Below are 19,624 nucleotides of genomic sequence, written 5' to 3' on the forward strand. Positions count from 1 at the left end.
CCAAGTGATGATAAGAGTTATGAAGAAAAATAAAGCAAGGGGTTACAGAGTCCTCAAAACTGCCCAACAAATCAGAAAGTACCTGTATTTCTTAAAGTTGAGACACTGAGAAGTTAAGTACCTTGTCCAGTATTAGTCAGAGCTTATAAGTGACCAGTAAGATTGGATTCTTTGACTGCCTAATTCCAGAATCTGTGACCTTTTCAATATCATGCTCATTCTCTGTTTCTCATCTTGTATCTCCCTTATTCCTTTGTGCTCCCTGCCAAGAGAGCGTGAAGGTAAAGCATTTCCCCTGGGGAAGTGCTAAAGAGAGATAGGAAAAGAAGGGACAGCTCAGAACTAAACTCGGTATGAAAAATAATTTTGTTGCATAGCAAGCTTGTTTTCAAAATGTCTCCCACCCTCTGCCAATGTGTTCTTCTCCCTTTGAGTTCCCATGATGTCCATGACTGCTCAGGGAACTATCTACCATCTCTTTCTGTTTCCTCTTTTTTCACCCTATGCTCCTTTCTATGCTATTTTGGAAAATTACAAAATTATTCAATTTAAGGTGTCAAAATGTGAAAGAGCTTAATTCAATAGGACACCAAGATAGACTTGTAATTTTTAGAGTTGCTTTCAGGGTTCACCACCTGAGCTGACACATGGAAAGATTCTTTCAGACATATAGGGAAGCCATAATTTTGTCAGGAAATGTTTACTGAGATCACAAAATCACAAGGTAGCATAAAATTGGCTTGTGTGGAAGCCCTGAGGAAAGGTATTTTAACCATTCAATAATATCAATATGTTCTTTTATGTCTTGATGTGATTATACCTGTGATTTCCTTCCTGAAATGCCCTTCTTCTATTCTTCACATAGTAAATTCTTCTAGTCCTTCTAGGTGTAGCCCAGATTACTTACATCTAAAGACCTTTGCACTTAGTTCTATTATAGAACTTTCCGCAGTGCCTTGTAATTACTGTTTTAGATATCAGAGTTCCTATTTAAATTCATTTATACATTGATGGCTCTATCTATATCTATTACCAATGCCTAGCCTAATCTATAAGTTCAAAAGTAAAACAAACTTTTGAAAATGATGTAAGATCTTCCTTTCTCAATACCCACTGGAGTTTTGTATTATTTTTAATTCATTTTTCATATAGTTTTAACTTTTATTTTTAATTTTTAAGATAATATTGTTATTATGTTTTATATTGACATTCTTTTCTCTATAGTACACTACATTTTCTCGTATTGATATGCTTCTTCTCAGGAATTTATGGCCTACCCTTTGTGTTTAAAATATCATTTATAAAGAAGTTATAGATACGGTTTCCAACTTTTAATATCTTATTAATAAAATCAGGAAACTGAAAATACTCATCTCCCTAAAGGAAGGATTTACTATTATTGGTGATGGCATCTGTTTTAGACTCATTCTTTGAAGCAAGAAATTATCTTTAATTGAAGTCATTATTACCCATGTGCAAATGAAAATACCATAAATTTCTAAAATGTGTTTCAGTTTTTCTTTACTGATCATTTGAACTCTTTTTACTGATTATAAGAGCAATCAGAGTTTGATACTAAGTGATTTTGCAAAATCTGTATATGTTACAGAAACTGAATGAAAATCATAGATCCATTATTGACTCTTTTGACTAATTCCTGCTAGGAAAAAATGATATCTTACAAATGTAGGCATATGGTTCTTTCAGATTTCTCATGCAATTTCAATATGTTCATAGTCAAGTTGACAATGCATTACATTGATTTTTCTATGACCAATGAGAGGTTTGTAAGTGGGATAGCCCTAAAATAATAATACTGCTCCTTATAAGTGTTGATGAATTAATGTTATTACAGAACATTATGAATATTTTACTCAAATGAATATTTTAGGGAGGGTAAAAATCAGTGACTGATTTAACTTCCCCTCAGAACCAGGGCTTCTCAGCATTAGACCATCTAATTGGCAGCTAAATTCCAAGTCAAAACAGCTTTAGCTTGGCTTCCTGCTCTGCTGTACTAACTGTGTAAACCTGGGCAAAGGTTTAATGCGCCTTTGGGCTTCAGTTTTATCATTTGTAAAGTGGGTATAATACTATTTTTCTTGGGGGTGCTGTGAGAATTAAATGTGATAACACATGTTAAAGTATTTTCTCAAGCATAAAGTACAGTATAGGATGGGATTAAAAACATACACCTTCTTTATTACTCAGTTAAATTAAACACATTATGATTGACTCTCTGTCCAGTGTAAAGGGACACGATACACAGCCTAGCTGAACTATGTTCATATTTTCCTCACACTCTTCTAGAGCTAATCACGATACATGCATATAGATATTCAAGATCTACTTGACAGATTTTTAGACTAAATGTAGTTGTTAAGATTCTTTTTCCTGTTTAAAATTCTGCTTTTATCACCTCAGAAATGTCACCCTAAGAACACATGCTGACAGATGATTGAGGGTTCTACTCTGAAGCAATGTAGAAAGCAAATGCATTCTTGAAGGAAAGTAAATTAGAAATATTGGATTCATTAGAAGGCACATAAGCTTTTGTGATCTGTCCTACCTGTGATCTGCAACACCTGTCCTACCTAGAGAGACTTGATTTATCAGAACTATCACATCAACAAATTCAGAAGCAGGAAATACTAAAATGCACATTGAAGTTAAAAACAAACGCTTCGGTATGGACAAAATGAGGCTACTAACATGATTTTGATGAATAAAAGTGAATGGAAAGGATTTGGAAAATAATGGGTAGCAATACCACCAAGGCTCCTTTGACATAATACTTCTTAAGTCAAAAACATTCATTTTAAAATAAAGATGAAATAGCATGTATTTCTTATCTAGGTTTCCTGAGGTCAAAGCCAAGCAAAGCCACATATCTAAGGTAGAGTATACCACATACACACACATACACACACACACACACACACCTGCAAACCAAATGCAAAACTATTCTATCACTCTCTGGGCTCTGCTGTCGCATAAGTGAATTAAAATGAAGATGAGAATGTGGAATCTATAGCATGAAGCTAGAGCTAGCTATATTAGGTCACTTGTGCTTTGGTGACCACCCAAAATGGCAATTCCTCTCAGTGAGATAGCAGTCCCATAAACGCTCTCAGTTAAGAAACTGAATGGAAAAAAATGTCATCAATTCAGAAGACCCAAAGAACTGGATGGAGCCATATGCTTCTTTTAATATCTCTTGTCTTGAAATATATGTAGCAGCACAACTTCAAGGAGCAAGGCTATTTAATGTGTAAAGTTGACTGATCATGATTGCTCACAGTCATGGGCAAAATTAACTGGAACATCTGGAGTCTGTTTTATTCAAGTTTATTGTGGGGAGAAAAAACTGATGCAGTAAAATTCACAAAACATATTGTCAGGTTAAAGTTCGGATTGTGGTTTATACATAAGTTTGATACTACTTGGCACCAGGTCTCTTTCACAGTAAGACACAGTAATCCCAGGAGGGATATTCCAAACTTTAATCGGGTACAGAAAGGTCTGCCTAGAGGGTTGGTCCAGCTCCTCTTGGGGGACTATCAAGTAGAACACCGAGTGAAGTAAATAGGGGAAAAAGTAAGCAATGTTTTGTAGGTAGATAGTTGACTGGAAAAGAGCTGTTTCATTGCTATAAATACGTTTATTTGAAAATCTCTGATGTTCCATAAACCCATTGTTTCTCATGCTTACTCTGAGAAGACCAGATAAGTTAATAAATCGTGTAGTGATATATCCACATTGCTTCACTGATTTAACTCAGCTGTTGAAATTATTGCCTTAGAGGAAGTGTAGTCTGGCCAAGCTGAGATTCGTTCTCGCAGTATCCTGTTGATTCCCTAGAATGGTGGGGCAGTCCAAAAGGGAAACAGAACCTTCAAATAACACTTTATATACCCATTTCTTAATGTAATGCCCAGAAAAAAGTTGATTCTCAATAAATGTTTGTTTTAATAAATGGCTGAACAAATGAAGCTTTCACTTATCAGAAAAAAAAATGGATGTAGGTGTGATCATGTAGATATGGAGCATGGACAATGGTTTATGCAGACTTTACTGTGAATTATTACTACTGAGATTCCTTACGATAATGGTGGAGAGATTGAATTACGTTGAAGTAATTCCATTTTCTCCAAACAAATAATAAATACGTATTATAAAAGTAGCAACGTCTGGTTTTTAGTTGTAGAAATTTACAGAAAATTTTTTAGAATTAGTAATGATTACATTCAGAAAAAACAAAAGTTATTAGATATCAGTTTTTAAAAATGAGAAATTCTTTGAGATCACATAGATGGAAAGATTGGTGAAACACCTCAGAATGGAAGTATGGCTCATTTGCACAGCTCTACAAATTTAGATTGAGGTCTGCATGTATTTGTATTCTGCAAAGCCTTGAATACTGTTTAGATATTGAGTTACCAAATGGCTTTCTCTCATCTTTGGCTTAAAAAAGAGAGTCTTACTGGCAAAATATTGAAATATTTCAGGTCAAAACATTTTAGGTTGTTTTCCTTTGGGACATAAGAAAGAGGACCTAAAATTGCACACTGTCTTGTGAATTGTGCTAAGCATAGGGACTAGATTTTTGTTCTTTTATCCTTTTCATCATTGCAATTCTTTTCTTAGAGAGCCCATAATATATTTTCTTTATATATTAAATTTAAAAGCAGATGACTTCTAAGAGATGTCTGCTGTAAAATTTTCATCTGTCAGCACATTTATCTAAAATGTTTTTCCTTTCTGCTATATGGTAACATTTTAATGTGCACATGTACAACATTTTCATACTCTGCCACCTAATACCCAATTTGCATGATAACAGCATCATAATAGCATAAAAGAGATATAAAGAAAAAATAACTTGAACTGCTTATGATTCCAAAATTGAAGAGATGCTATAAAAGCACTATTGACTGGAAAATAGCTCTATTATCCCCTTCAGGCAGGGTTGTGATGAAGGCTTAATGGCTTATAAATACTAGAGCTTTCTTTATTCAATAAGAGCAGGATGCATTTCTTTTCTTCTTACCAAGATCCCCTGTGACCAGTTGCACAGCCTTCAGAAGGTGGTAGAAAGTTTTCAGTCCTTTAGAAAGGCTATAGAAGTCTTGTTAGCTGTGGAGCATTTATCCTAGTAGGAGAAGGACGTTCTGGAGAGGTCTGCTGCATCAACTTTTGACACCACTCTGTGACTCCTATATACTAACACGTAGTCTTAGAGCACATTTTGTGTACATAAATTTCTTTCCAGACACCTAGCAGCTGGGCCATGATATTTTCTTGCTTATGGGACTTCTCCTTTTGCCACTGTAAAATTCTCAGCCAATGCCTCTGGCCCACTTGTTTAGGTCCAATACTTTTTCTGGTGAGAGGATATTGCCTCATCAAGAGGAATTGGAGGAAAGTGTTTTTCCTTCTGATGCTCTTTAAGCCTTGCAGGTGGTATCTCTGTTGATAAGAAGAACAGATGCAGAGTAAAGCTCACATCATCCTTTCCACTTCCTACAACTAAATGCTCAAGTAGTACTGAGCTTTCTAAGGCAATCCTTGACATCCTAATGTTGACAAAGGCAATGAAGATAGGAGGACTTGGAGATCGGATAAAATTAAATGTCATACACAATTTCTCTGAGAAGCCTTCTTTCTCCTCTATCTAGTTGAGATGGAGTGCTTTAAATGAGGATTTCTATATTCTCTTCCTGAACTGCTGAATCAGGATTCCTGTTGTTGGGGTCCTGATATGGAGCATGCTAAGTAATCTTGTTAAGCACACTAAAGTTTGAGAAGAACTTATTTGAGACTCAGGTCAGATCATAGCTGCTGTCAGTATCATCTGGGATAGTTTTGAGGATCTAGGCATCTGCATGGAACAGCAGAGCAGCTAAGTGAGTTTTAATTCCTATTTCTCTCCCAACAGCTGATACAGGTATGCTAGGTTGGCCTGTCTGAAAGCAATCTTAATGGTAGTTAATCATAGGAATTATGTATAATATGTATTAAATGTATATTTAATACCATAAAGCCCAATAAAAGATTTCATGGTTTGATGCTTGTCAGCATAATTTTGTTAGTTTTTTTTTTACTTCAGTCTTTACCTATGTTCGCAAATGCTCAGGCTTAACATTTTGTTCCTCTTACAGCATGGCTACTTGTGTAGAACAACAGCAAAACAAGACTAAGTTCAGAGATTACAGTAAACTATTCTACATCCCTTTTAGCTTCAATCTGTAAGATAGGAGAAGGCTGGCAATGAGAGAATCAAGTTCTCTAACTATGTAATGTGAGTTAAAAATATTTTATGTATTTGTACCACAAAATATTTGTTACCCAGAAATTTCTAGTTAATGGGAGTTTCTTATGACTATTGCCTCTCCAGGAAGACGCTAATATTTTTTTACTATATTTTCAAAATATGCTGCTGATCAACAGGGAATACATACTATGCTAAATTACATACTAAGTTGTCTTTATCATTTAGTTAAATAGTTCCTTTCGTATAAAGTGCCTTTGTCATCTTTTATGATGTGTTAAATTCAAGATTTCCTAGTTACATTGTGGGTAGCATTGAACATTGTTTAATAAACACTGCTCATTTAAATATCTGCTCTTAGGACACATGTAGTACATTTTAGATGGGCTGTTACATCATTTTAAAATATAGCTTTTATGTAGATGAATACATTCCTTATATTTATAGAACATTTGTTTAGAGTCTGCTCCATCAATATTATTTTATTTTTTACAAATGTATGTTTCATGAATTTTTAATTTAGAAGCTTTATTCTTAGAGGCAAGTGTTGGATGATCTTGCATTATGCAAAATAAGGGTCATTTTCTTTGCAGTGCCTGTCTTTTGAATGTATAAAATCAAACCACGGTAATATTAATGTAATCTTTCAACATATGTGACAACTATGGTAAAATATTTACACCAAGTTTTTCTTTGGAATGGTGGGGGATTATTTCCTCTCTTATGAGTACTTTTCTTATATATTTAATGATGACAGGTGTTTTTATAAGGTGCTTTCCAAGTCCGACATGCTCATATTTTGGGATTGCTTATAAAGAAGACCTCGAGGCATGCATTCATCTATTCATTCATTCATTGAAAAAACACATCAAGAGAAGTTACTTTATGCTAAGCATAATGTTGAGTAGTGAAGACTGAAAAGAGGAAAATATTTGTTTGCCGTATGTGTCTTCGTTTCTTTATACTCATTTTCTATCATGCACGTGCATGTTTTATATTGCATATTGTTAGTTTTAAAACTTTTGAAATTATCAACCTCAAACATATTTGGTTTTATGCCCTTTGAATTATGAATTTCACTTCTAAGAATCTTTCCTAAGGAAATAGAGGTTTTTATCATTTAGAGTCTAGTCAAGAAAAGGGAAACTACTGTATTCAAAATAGAGGGAATTTAGTATAGTGTATTAGTGACAAAGTTGTTGGAAAGGATGAAGAACAAAAAGGAGAAAGAGGGGACTGAATGAACAAAAAAAACAAGAGATGAGATCTAGAGACAGGAAACTGAGCAAGTCCCTGGCTGAGCTCATTAGCACACATCTGTTGCCATGCTGTTGGAGATACTGACACAGTTGGGTCTGCATTTGCTAAAGAGATACTTCCTTATCCAAAGCTATAGCTACCAAAAACCTATCACTCTGCTCACCATAAGAATAATTTTCAGCAATAGCCAGCAACTGCCACGCTGTTGGAAAGAGAATCATGAAGCTTCTCTCTTCCTCTCTCTTAAGATTTCCCACCAGGCTCTTCCATTGGCAGAATCTTAAAGGAAGTCAACAGCCAAAGGACCCTGGGAAATGTAGTTTTGTACCCCTAAACTTAGCAGTCCAGAAAAACATTTGTGGGACCGAGAGATAACAGTACATAAATAACACATAGATATAGAACTTATTTATATAACAAGAATTATTTATTAGCACTAGTAATTGAAATAAGAACACACATTTTCAACATGAGCAAAATAATTAAACAAAGTGTATGATCATCTCACAGCCAAATATTATTTAACCACAAAAAGTCATATATTAGAAGAAATCGCATTGTCAAAGGGAAATATAATTACAAGATCTAATTATAGTGGAAAGCGAGGTTCTGAGATGTATGCACAGAATCTAGTTACCTGTCTTCATAATCTACAATGAACTATTCAAAGTTATTAATTGTTTCTGTCTTTACATAGTGCACCTAAATATATAAAGCAATTATTAACAGACATAAAAACGGAAATAGACTGTAACACAATAATAGTAGGGGACTTTAACACTCCACTTACACCAATGGATAGATCATCCAAACAGAAGATCAATAAGGAAACATTGGCCTTAAACGACACACTAGAACAGATGGACCTAGTAGATATATACAGAGCATTCCATCCAAAAACCGAAGAATACACGTTCTTTTCAAATGCACATGGAACATTCTCCAGGATTGATCACATATTAGGCCACAAAACAAGTCTCCATAAATTTAAGAAGATTGAAATAATACCAAGCATCTTTTCTGACCACAACGGTATGAAACTAGAAATCAACTATAGGAAGAAAATCAGAAAAGCCACAAATACATGGAGATTAAACAAAATGCTACTGAACAACGACTGGGTTAACGAAGAAATCAAAGAAGAAATCAAAAAATACCTGGAGACAAATGAAAATGAAAATACGACATGCCAGAATTTATGGGATACAGCAAAAGCGGTTCTAAGAGGGAAGTTTATAGCAATACAGGCCTATGTCAACAAACAAGAAAAATCTCAAATAAACAATCTAACAATGCACCTGAAGGAACTGGAAAAAGAAGAACAAACCAAGCCCAAAATCAGTAGAAGAAGGGAAATAATAAAAATCAGAGCAGAAATAAATGAAATAGAGACCAAAAAAACAATAGAAAAAATTAATAAAACCAAGAGCTGGTTCTTTGAAAAGATCAACAAGATTGACAAACCCTTAGCTAGACTCACCAAGAACAAAAGAGAGAAGGCACAAATAAGTAAAATCAGAAATGAAAGAGGAGAGGTTACAACAGACACCTCAGAAATACAAAAGATTATAAGAGAATACTATGAAAAGCTATATGCCAACCAATTCGACAATCTGGAAGAAATGGATAAATTCTTAGAATCATACAACCTTCCAAAACTGGATCAAGAAGAAGTAGAGAATTTGAATAGACCAATCACCAGTAAGGAGATCGAAACAGTAATCAAAAAACCTCCCCAAAAATAAAAGTCCAGGACCAGACGGCTTCCCTGGTGAATTCTACCAAACATTCGAAGAAGACTTAATACCTATCCTTCTCAAACTCTTCCAACAAATTGAGGAGGGGGGGAAGCTCCCTAACTCATTCTACGAAGCTGACATTACCCTGATACCAAAACCAGACAAGGACAACACAAAAAAAGAAAATTACAGGCCGATATCACTGATGAACATCGATGCGAAAATCCTCAACAAAATACTAGCAAATCGCATACAACAATACGTTAAAAAGATTATACACCATGATCAAGTGGGATTTATTCCAGGGATGCAGGGATGGTTTAACATTCGCAAATCAATCAACGTAATACACCACGTTAATAAAATGAAGAACAAAAATCACATGATCATTTCAATAGATGCAGAGAAAGCATTTGACAAGATACAGCATCCATTTATGATAAAAACTCTGAATAAAATGGGGATAGAAGGAAAGTACCTCAACATAATAAAGACCATATATGAGAAACCCACAGCTAATATCATCCTCAATGGTGAAAAACTGAAAGCTATCCCTCTAAGAACAGGAACCAGACAAGGATGCCCACTGTCACCACTCCTGTTTAACATAGTATTGGAAGTCCTAGCCAGAGCAATCAGGCAAGAGAAAGAAATAAAAGGGATCCAAATTGGAAAGGAAGAAGTGAAACTGTCACTATTTGCAGATGACATGATTTTATATATAGAAAACCCTAAAGAATCCACCAGAAAACTTTTAGAAGTAATAAACGAATATGGTAAAGTTGCAGGATACAAAATCAACATACAAAAATCAGTTGCATTTCTGTACACTAACAGCGAAGTAGCAGAAAGAGAAATTAAGAATACCATCCCATTTACAATTGCAACAAAAAGAATAAAATATCTAGGAATAAACTTAACCAAAGAGGTGAAAGATCTGTACACCGAAAACTATAAAACATTTCTGAAAGAAATTGAAGAAGACACAAAAAAATGGAAAGATATGCCGTGCTCTTGGATTGGAAGAATTAACATAGTTAAGATGTCCATACTTCCTAAAGCCATCTATAGATTCAATGCAATCCCTATCAAAGTTCCAACAACATTTTTCACAGAAATAGAACAAAGAATCCTAAAATTTATATGGAACAACAAAAGACCCCGAATAGCTAAAGGAATCCTGAGAAAAAAGAACAAAGCTGGAGGTATCACACTCCCTGATTTCAAAACATACTACAAAGCTATAGTAACCAAAACAGCATGGTACTGGCACAAAAACAGACACACAGATCAATGGAATAGAATCGAAAGCCCAGAAACAAACCCACACGTCTATGGACAGCTAATCTTTGACAAAAGAGCCAAGAACATCCAATGGGGAAAAGAAAGTCTCTTCAACAAATGGTGTTGGGAAAACTGGATAGCCACATGCAAAAAAATGAAAGTAGACCCTTACCTTACACCATACACAAAAATTAACTCCAAATGGATTAGAGACTTGAATGTAAGACCTGAAACTATGAAACTTCTAGAAGAAAACATAGGCAGTACGCTCTTCGACATCGGTCTTAGCAACATCTTTTCAAACACCACATCTGACCGGGCAAGAGAAACAATAGAAAAAATAAACAAATGGGACTACATCAAACTAAAAAGCTTCTGCACAGCAAAGGAAACCATCAACAAAACGAAAAGACAACCTAACAATTGGGAGAAGATATTTGCAAACCATACATCTGATAAGGGCTTAATCTCCAAAATATATAAAGAACTCATGCATCTCAACAACAAGAAAACTAACAACCCAATTAAAAAATGGGCAAAAGATCTGAACAGACATTTCTCCAAAGAAGATATACAGATGGCCAACAGACACATGAAAAGATGTTCAAAATCACTAACTATCAGGGAAATGCAAATCAAAACAACAATGAGATATCACCTCACGCCCGTCAGAAGGGCTATAATTAACAAGACAGGAAACAACATGTGTTGGAGAGGATGTGGAGAGAAGGGAACTCTCATACACTGCTGGTGGGAGTGCAAACTGGTCCAGCCTCTATGGAAAACAGTATGGAGATTCCTCAAAAAATCAAGGATAGAACTACCATATGATCCAGCTATTCCACTGCTGGGTATTTATCCAAAGAACTTGAAAACACCAATTTGCAAAGGTACATGCACCCCTGTGTTCATTGCAGCGTTATTCACAATAGCCAAGACTTGGAAGCAACCTAAGTGCCCATCAAGGGACGAATGGATAAAGAAGCTGTGGTATATATACACAATGGAATACTACTCAGCCATAAGAAACGATGAAATCCAGCCATTTGTGACAACATGGATGGACATTGCGGGTATCATGCAAAGTGAAATAAGTCAGAGGGAGAAGGTCAAATACCGTATGATTTCCTTCATTAAGTAGTAGATAATAACAACAATAAACAAACACATAGGGACAGAGATTGGATTGGTGGTTACCAGAGGGGAAGGGGGGAGGGAGGAGGGTGAAAGGGATAATTTGGTACATGTGTATGGTGATGGGTTGTAATTAGTATTTTGGTGGTGAACATGATGTAATCTATGCAGAAATAGAAGTACAATGATGTACACCTGAAATTTTTACAATGTTATAAACCAATGTTACTGCAATAAACAAAAAATTAAAAAAAAAAAAAGAAAGAATAAGCTGTGTTTTATCCTTTATATTTTTCTTAGTTTTCCAATATTTTCTGTAATGAGCTAGTATTATATTCAGAGTTAGAAAAATCGTTTTACAAATTGCATTTAGCCAATCACCTCTTAGACATTATGCTAAGTGTGCTGCAATGGAATTCCTTTCACTTGCCTCTGTTGAACCCAAATGAGTTCTTCCAATATTTACATTAATTGTGCTTGTCTTTTTTCCCCTTGAAAACTAATGTTACTTTAGAATGAACAATTAAGAGAGTATTGTAAAAAGCAGCCTAAGAAGAGGAAATGATCATGGGAAATTTATCTTACCATTGAGAAAATGATGCTTCTTTTTTTAAAAAAGCAAGGAATCAGGAAAGGGGAAGAAAAAGTCAAAAGCAAGCTTTGGGAGAATCTGATTCTCTAATTGAAATTCAAAAAGTTAGGAAATTATTGGCAAGAATTGAAAAGTGGAAGTAAGGATTGACCAAGCATCTGTGCAGGAAAAAAAGAAGAAAAGGAATCAGAAATTTGAGAGTGAAAAATTTAATTAGGAATATAGAAACGTGGACAAATATCACTGCACTCAACAGGTGTCATAGTCTCTTTCCTAAAGGAATGTACATTATTTTAGAATGGAAATATTTAGCTCTTAAACATAGAATAATACAAAACACACTATTTGATATAGCCTATGTAGATTCTGAGAAGTTCAGGAAGAAAACTATTTTGGGTCAGAGAAGTCAGAACAAGTTCTATGGAAGGAGGTAACAACTATATGACAGAGAGAATTTAGACAGTTTTAATTACTGTAGTAATCAAAAGTAGCTTATTATATTACATATAATGTAGCATATGATAACACTATACGATTAGTATGTGCATGTTACGCTCTGTGGTGTGCTAAGCACTTGAGTTATCACCCTAATCTTATGAGATAGGTATTGTTATTGCTTCCATTACATTACTGAGGACACTGAGGCAAAGCGAGATGAAATAACTTGACCCAGGTCACATGGCTAGTAAGTAGTGGCTCAAGGACTGGAGCTCAGATATGTGGACTATAGAGATTTGCTGTTACTGACACACCACCCTGCAGCTCGATTAGTAGGTGTGCAGAAGACTGAGAGACATTGCACAATGCAGAGTATACAGCATGAGTTAACTCAATTAACTCAGTCGCATTTTACTAACCAAATCATTTTGTCACTTATCAATTTAAAAAGATAAATTGTACTCTGAATGACAAATTAATCAATTTCAATCAACTAAACTTTCTTCCTTAGTGTTGAACTAAGCTTTCCTCATAGTTGAAACACTTACTTTCTGTGGTGTTTTGGCCATTTCTCAAGAAGAGGACACATGTTTCCCTATACTGTACTGCATCAAAAATCTGTGATCTTCTATTTACATACACTCTCTGTGACCTCTGCTTATATTTGGGGGGAAAAAAGAATGCAGTGAAAGTGTATTTTAATTACAGGAACACGCAGCATTATGACTCTAAGAGTTACAAGTACACATACACGCACCCTTTCTTTTTGAAGTTAAAACTTCTATTTCCCAAACTAGGTAAGTCAATACACTAAAATTGTATCAGTTTTCATTTATGTTCATAATGTGCTTAAAATATCCTTCCTTCAGAAACCAAAATTTTTTAATTAAAATTCTGAGATTTATTTTAACCAAAAGTAAATTCCACCCATATTTTTAAAACATTTGCTTACAGTTTGCCTTTTCGCAGAGGTCAACTTAACATACTCTCTGGGAGCAAATATTCTGAGAATTTACCTCAATATTCACTGAGATACTACTAATGTCAGAAATAGTATGTGCTAAGCTATTGGTCTCCACAATTTAGCTTATTTATTTGGCATGGTAAAAATATTCCCATTTTGCACCGTGGTAATTATGCAACCACATCATAACTAATGTCATCATCATTAAATATTTGTTGAGTTTCTTCTTTGTGCTAGGTTTTAAGAATTCAAGCAGGTATAAACCAGATTCTCTATTCAAAAGGAACTAAAACACATACACAAATTGTCAGAAAAATATTTTGGTTGAAATTTGCATGTTAGATTCCATTGCAAAGAACTTCAAAGAATGATCCAAATTCTTTGGCTTCTTGAAACGTTGTTGAAATGAAAAGAGTAGGTCAAATTTCTAAGATCTCGTTAATTCTTATTATGTGCTAAGGTTTTTGCCTGGTGATTAATATATATTAACTATCCTGTGTAGTCTTTACAAAATTCCTAAACTGTGGTTAGTTTTAATCCCGCTTTACAGGTGAAGGTGCAGAGGGGTCTTACATAGGGAAGTGATTGGACAAAAGTCACACGTCAACTGAATAGTGGAGGGGAGATTTGAACAAATATGGTTTAACTCCAAAGCCTATTCTTTTCCCACTCTACGCTTTAAAAAAATTAGACATGTTGATGGGAATTAAATTCTTTTTGTTGTGTAGAGAAGAGAGATTCTTGAGATCTAACGAAAATGAAACTCTGAACTGCAGTAAAAGTCTGTTAACTGAAAGCTCATCTCACAAGCTTGGGTGGGACATAGATCCAGAAATCTGCGTGTTTAAATGAAAGAGAAATATTACTGACAGAAAGTTGATGAAAAATTTCTACTTTGGAGATGAATGAAAATATATGTTGATTAATTGTAAATTAACACATGATAATCAACACTTCAGGATGCAAGATAGATACACAGTTGTGGAGAGAAGACAGGAAATAGGGGATTGCTCAGAGGAGAAACGACCAGTGACCAGGGAGAGTTAACACATCATTTGTTTCCATAGGAACAGGGTGAGCAAAACATAGGTAGCTCCTATCCAAGGATTAGAGCCTATATGCATTATTTTTACTTTGATACTGATGCCTTCTCTGACAAAAAATATACTTAGGTTTTGATCTTACCATGATTGCTGGTACCTGTTCTTGACTGTTCTTGACTACCTCCAGACTCCCTAAACCCTGCTGCTTCTCTCTTTGGACACTTAATCTAACTCTGACCATCTCTGATTCCCTTACCACAGAACCGATGTCCTAGTATAGGGAACTTGCTTTTATTTCTGATTATAGTGTCAGGAGACTTTGGCTATGAGTGTTGTCCTTTAAAGATTTATTTATTTATTTTCCCCCCAAAGCTCCAGTAGATAGTTGTATGTCATAGCTGCACATCCTTCTAGTTGCCGTATGTGGGACGCGGCCTCAGCATGGCCCGAGAAGCAATGCGTCGGTGCGCCGACGCTAACAGCTTAGCTAACAGCTAAGCCACGGGGCCGGCCCTGAGTGTTGTCCTTTAAAGGTCATGCCCCTCGCATGTCCATAATTCACTGCAAGTATCTGCGAGCCCCTTAAGTGTTGCTAAATTCAGTGCTACCACACTTCTAACCCAGGTCTACCTTTGACCCTGCTTCTGACTTGGACCTATTTCATAGTGTCTCTGATGCTGTGACTCACACATTAGAATGATGCATTTTAGTTTACATCCAAATTCTTGACAAAGAGATACACATTGTATGTGGAATCTGAAACGTACAAGTACATTTTTAAAATACAACTATATATTTCTTGTTGCACATCTCAAAACCAATTAATAAATAAGTGTAGTCTCCCAAACTGACTCATACTTACATACAAATACATAATCTCTAATATAGTTAAATGACTATGCACTTGAATTGAAATTTTAGAAACCAATGCAGGAAATTAAATTTTAAATATAAACATTATACTATCAAATATTGATAGATTATACTATCAAATCAAATGTTTTGTTTTGAATTTATCATAAGTAGTGATGCGCGAGAAAAAGACGTTAAATAAGAGGTGTACATAAGGTTAACAGAGAGATTTTGGGGATTTGAACTTTCAAGGAACAGGTGACACAGATACGACAGGTGACACAGACAAGATAGGTGACACAGATGGGATCTTTATTTTCTAGAATTTTACTTGAAAGTTTATGATGTCTGTTTTCCTACATATAGTGAGCCATGACCACTACCTTAAGAATATCTGACTAGTTTGGAGTCATTTAATATGATAAATAGAATAAGAGAGGACAGGAAGGAGGTGGATTGGAAGGGAAAAACAGTTAAGTATCATAGACAGAGAATGTTCCTGAGAAGATTAAGTAATGATTAGAAGACAGATGAAAAAGTGAAGACATTTTCCAAGTGAATTTGTGAGCAAGTTTGAAAACCACTGTTTGAGGTAGAAGTTACTGCATTAAGTTTAGCACTGGTGAAAGAAAAGATGGGTCCCATATCATCCACAATACAATTAGGAAAAAGAAAATCAGATCAGAGAAGTCTTTGAATGACCCACTCTTAAATTAATTAAACAAGGAGGCTGTTAGACTGAGGTGATTCTAATGCCTTGGTGGCCTACCTGTAAGCAAACCAAAATCTCAGCCTGTAAATGCCTCAAGGTTACCAAATCAAAACGCTAAGGACGACCAATCACCAACAGCCAACTAGGCTTTCAGCTGTAGCCAATCAATAATTTCCTTTCTTTGCTTCCCACTCTCTCTGTGCGTCTTTCCCCTCGCTCCTGTCAGCGGAGCGCCCCTAATCGCTTCCAGCTTGGCGCTGCCCGGTGTGAATCGATTTTCCCTCAAATAAACTCTTAAAAATTTTAATATGCCTTCAGTATGACCACCAGATGCTATAACTATTGGCCAAAGGTTTTACTAAGTTTGGGAGGAATAACAAATGGATTTGTTTGTGGTGTGTTGGAAGGGTTACAGATAATTAAGGCTTACGAGCTGGAAATTTATGACAAGGAAAAATCTATAACAAAACTCTGTGAGGACCATATACAAAAGGGGCCCATCTATGTGGCTGAATGTGGCTCCAACATACCATCAAATCCTCTTTAAAATTACAGCTTTTAAATATATGATTATAGATATGATGTTTTGTTTTATTACCAGTAGAATTTTACTGATGAATTATTTGCCTTATTTATGCCTCAAGATTAGCAAATTCATGTCTGCACTCATTATTAAGGCATTCGAAGGGAAATAAGCAGCTTTGCAACAGGTAACGTGTGCAGAGGAAAGGCTTGCAGGAGCACCTATGTGTTTGCATATGTATCCAGCACAGATAAACTCTGTTGAAAAAACTGGATAAGACAAACCAGTAAGTTTAAGTAAAGGGAGAGGATAACACATATTTTAAAATGTTGAGTGAGCTATGATTCATATAAAATAAAATACAAACGATAATCCCAAATAATTATAAATAATCCCCTATAATTACAAATAATTTAATTTGTAAAGTACTTTAGTCACTATTAATATCAAAAAATTTACTGCTAAGAAAATAGTAATACATTTTTATATGGAAAATACATACTAAAAAATCTTTGTCAGGAAATTAATTCTGCATTGTAATTAATATGCGGTGCCTAGAGATATACTATAACAAACAAGATAATTGAGGTGATGGTATGACTATATCATATAATTTTAAATTTTTTTATATAATTCATAGTCTTCTATTTGTATTCTGTTTTTTCTCCTGGCCATAATTTTCAAATGTATATTTTCCAATAATTTTTATCATGTATGCTTATGAACGTCACCAAATCCTTTTAAAAACAATTTCAATACCCATACATCTTTACTAAGTTTTTTATGCAACTCATTATCAAAGAAAGAATGAGGTTGATTTAATGCACTTGTGTGGAATGATTTTCAAGACATAGTGTGAAGTGGGAAAACCAAAAACAACCAAAAAGTATGTACAATATAATTCTGTTTAAGGTGAAAAAATATACCAAAGAGAGATGGCACATAACCAACACTCAGCTCTCACTTGTGCTGCTCCTATATCCTGAGGCTATAGGAAAAAAAAAAGATAGAAAATGACAAGCTCAGACGGCAAACTATAGATGGAAGGGAGAGGAGACCAGGTCTCAGAGGCTGTGGAATGGGTCAAGAGGAATCCACTCGCTACCCACAGAGGGCATAGACGATCTTGACAGCTCATTCCACTGGAAACATGAGGAAAATGTAAATAAACGCATAGCAACTATGTAAACATACCAGCTCCGGGAGTGGAAGTGGGGAAGAAACCTAACAGACAAGCAAAAGAGGTGAAGAATCCAATCTGGAAAAAAGCCCAAGAAACAGAAGAAAATTCCCCAACAGAGCTCCTCATTAGAGAAGAATTTAATACGTATATTAAATCAAAATATAAGAGCTCAAACATAAAATCGTAGACACAAGACTGAAATGAATGAAATTTTTTTTAAATTTTTTGTTTATTGCAGTAACATTGGTTTATAACATTGTATAAATTACAGGTGTACATCATTATACTTCTATTTCTGCATAGATTACTTCATGTTCACCACCCAAATACTAATTACAACCCATCACCACACACATGTGCCAAATTATCCCTTTCACCCTCCTCCCTCCCCCCTTCCCTTAAGTGCAAAAGAAAAGAAAACCAAGGACCAAAGGAGCAACTTAGAAAGTTTATAATAAATGTAAAAGGTAATAAAAAAAATTAATGATGTAGGAAAAAAAGCTTGCTTGAATTAAGGTAAACATAAAGGAAAAAAGACACAAAAACTATAGATAATATAATAGATATATGGAACAGTAATGATCTATCATGCATATCCCAGAAGTAGAAAACCAAACAAATGGAATGGAAAAGAACATTGATATGTAACAGAAGAAACCCTTCTGAATGGACTCGGTCAAAAGCAAAATTTGTGTGCTGGTCGTAATAGATACAGAACAGTTAGCACAGAGACGTATACTGTTTAAGACACCAAACTTCAAGAGAAGAAAATGAACTCTGGAAAGAAAATAATGTTTTTAAAAAGTAGAAAAAAAGTCAAGCCAGTCTCAGATTTTCCACAGAATTCAATGTCAAAAGACAATTAAGCAAACCTGCACAATTCTGGAAAAAAGAAAGTGTAATGCTAGAAGAAACACACAACCTGTCATACAGGTATGAAAGCTCCAGACGGATACTCTCAAATACAAAATCATTTAGGGAATAAAATATTCTTGAGTCCTTACTGAAAAACAAAAACAAACAAAATAAAACTATTCAACAACTATATCCAAGCAATTAAGAACTGGAATCAAAATAGAACACTTAAGAATGAGAAAACTACATGAAAAGGACCAGCGGTGTATAGGAAATCATTTAAATGAAAGTGAAAGACCGAACACACATGATCACAAATCATGATCAGAAAAAGAAGAGTGGGTGACTCCAAATCAGCTATCCTAGTTCTTAACGAGCACAGGTTCTTGCCCCACATGGCCACACTATCCATTTCCTAGCGTGAACATCATGCAGGCAGGCCTGGGTTCTGGTCTCATCGTGATAACTGTGCTTCTGTTTCTAGCTCCGGTGACTTTCCAAAAATTCTGTTAAATGAAGGAGTAATACAAAGATGGATTGAGGAATAACTTTTTACAAGTCTCTAATGGTTGGGTATAATCAATATTTAAATTAAGCCATTTGACTTTAAATAATGCCCATTTTTAGTTATTTGAAATTAAACCAGTTTTGTGACTTAATCTATTGGCAGCCATATGATTAGGTGATTTCTTTTGGAATTACTCATTGACTTCCACCATAAAAAGGATAAGAATTTAATGATCTCTGAAAACTTATAGCCAAAAAACATTCAAT

The sequence above is a fragment of the Diceros bicornis genome, chromosome 12, assembly GCF_020826845.1.
Source record: "Diceros bicornis minor isolate mBicDic1 chromosome 12, mDicBic1.mat.cur, whole genome shotgun sequence".
NCBI classification, from domain to species: domain Eukaryota; kingdom Metazoa; phylum Chordata; class Mammalia; order Perissodactyla; family Rhinocerotidae; genus Diceros; species Diceros bicornis.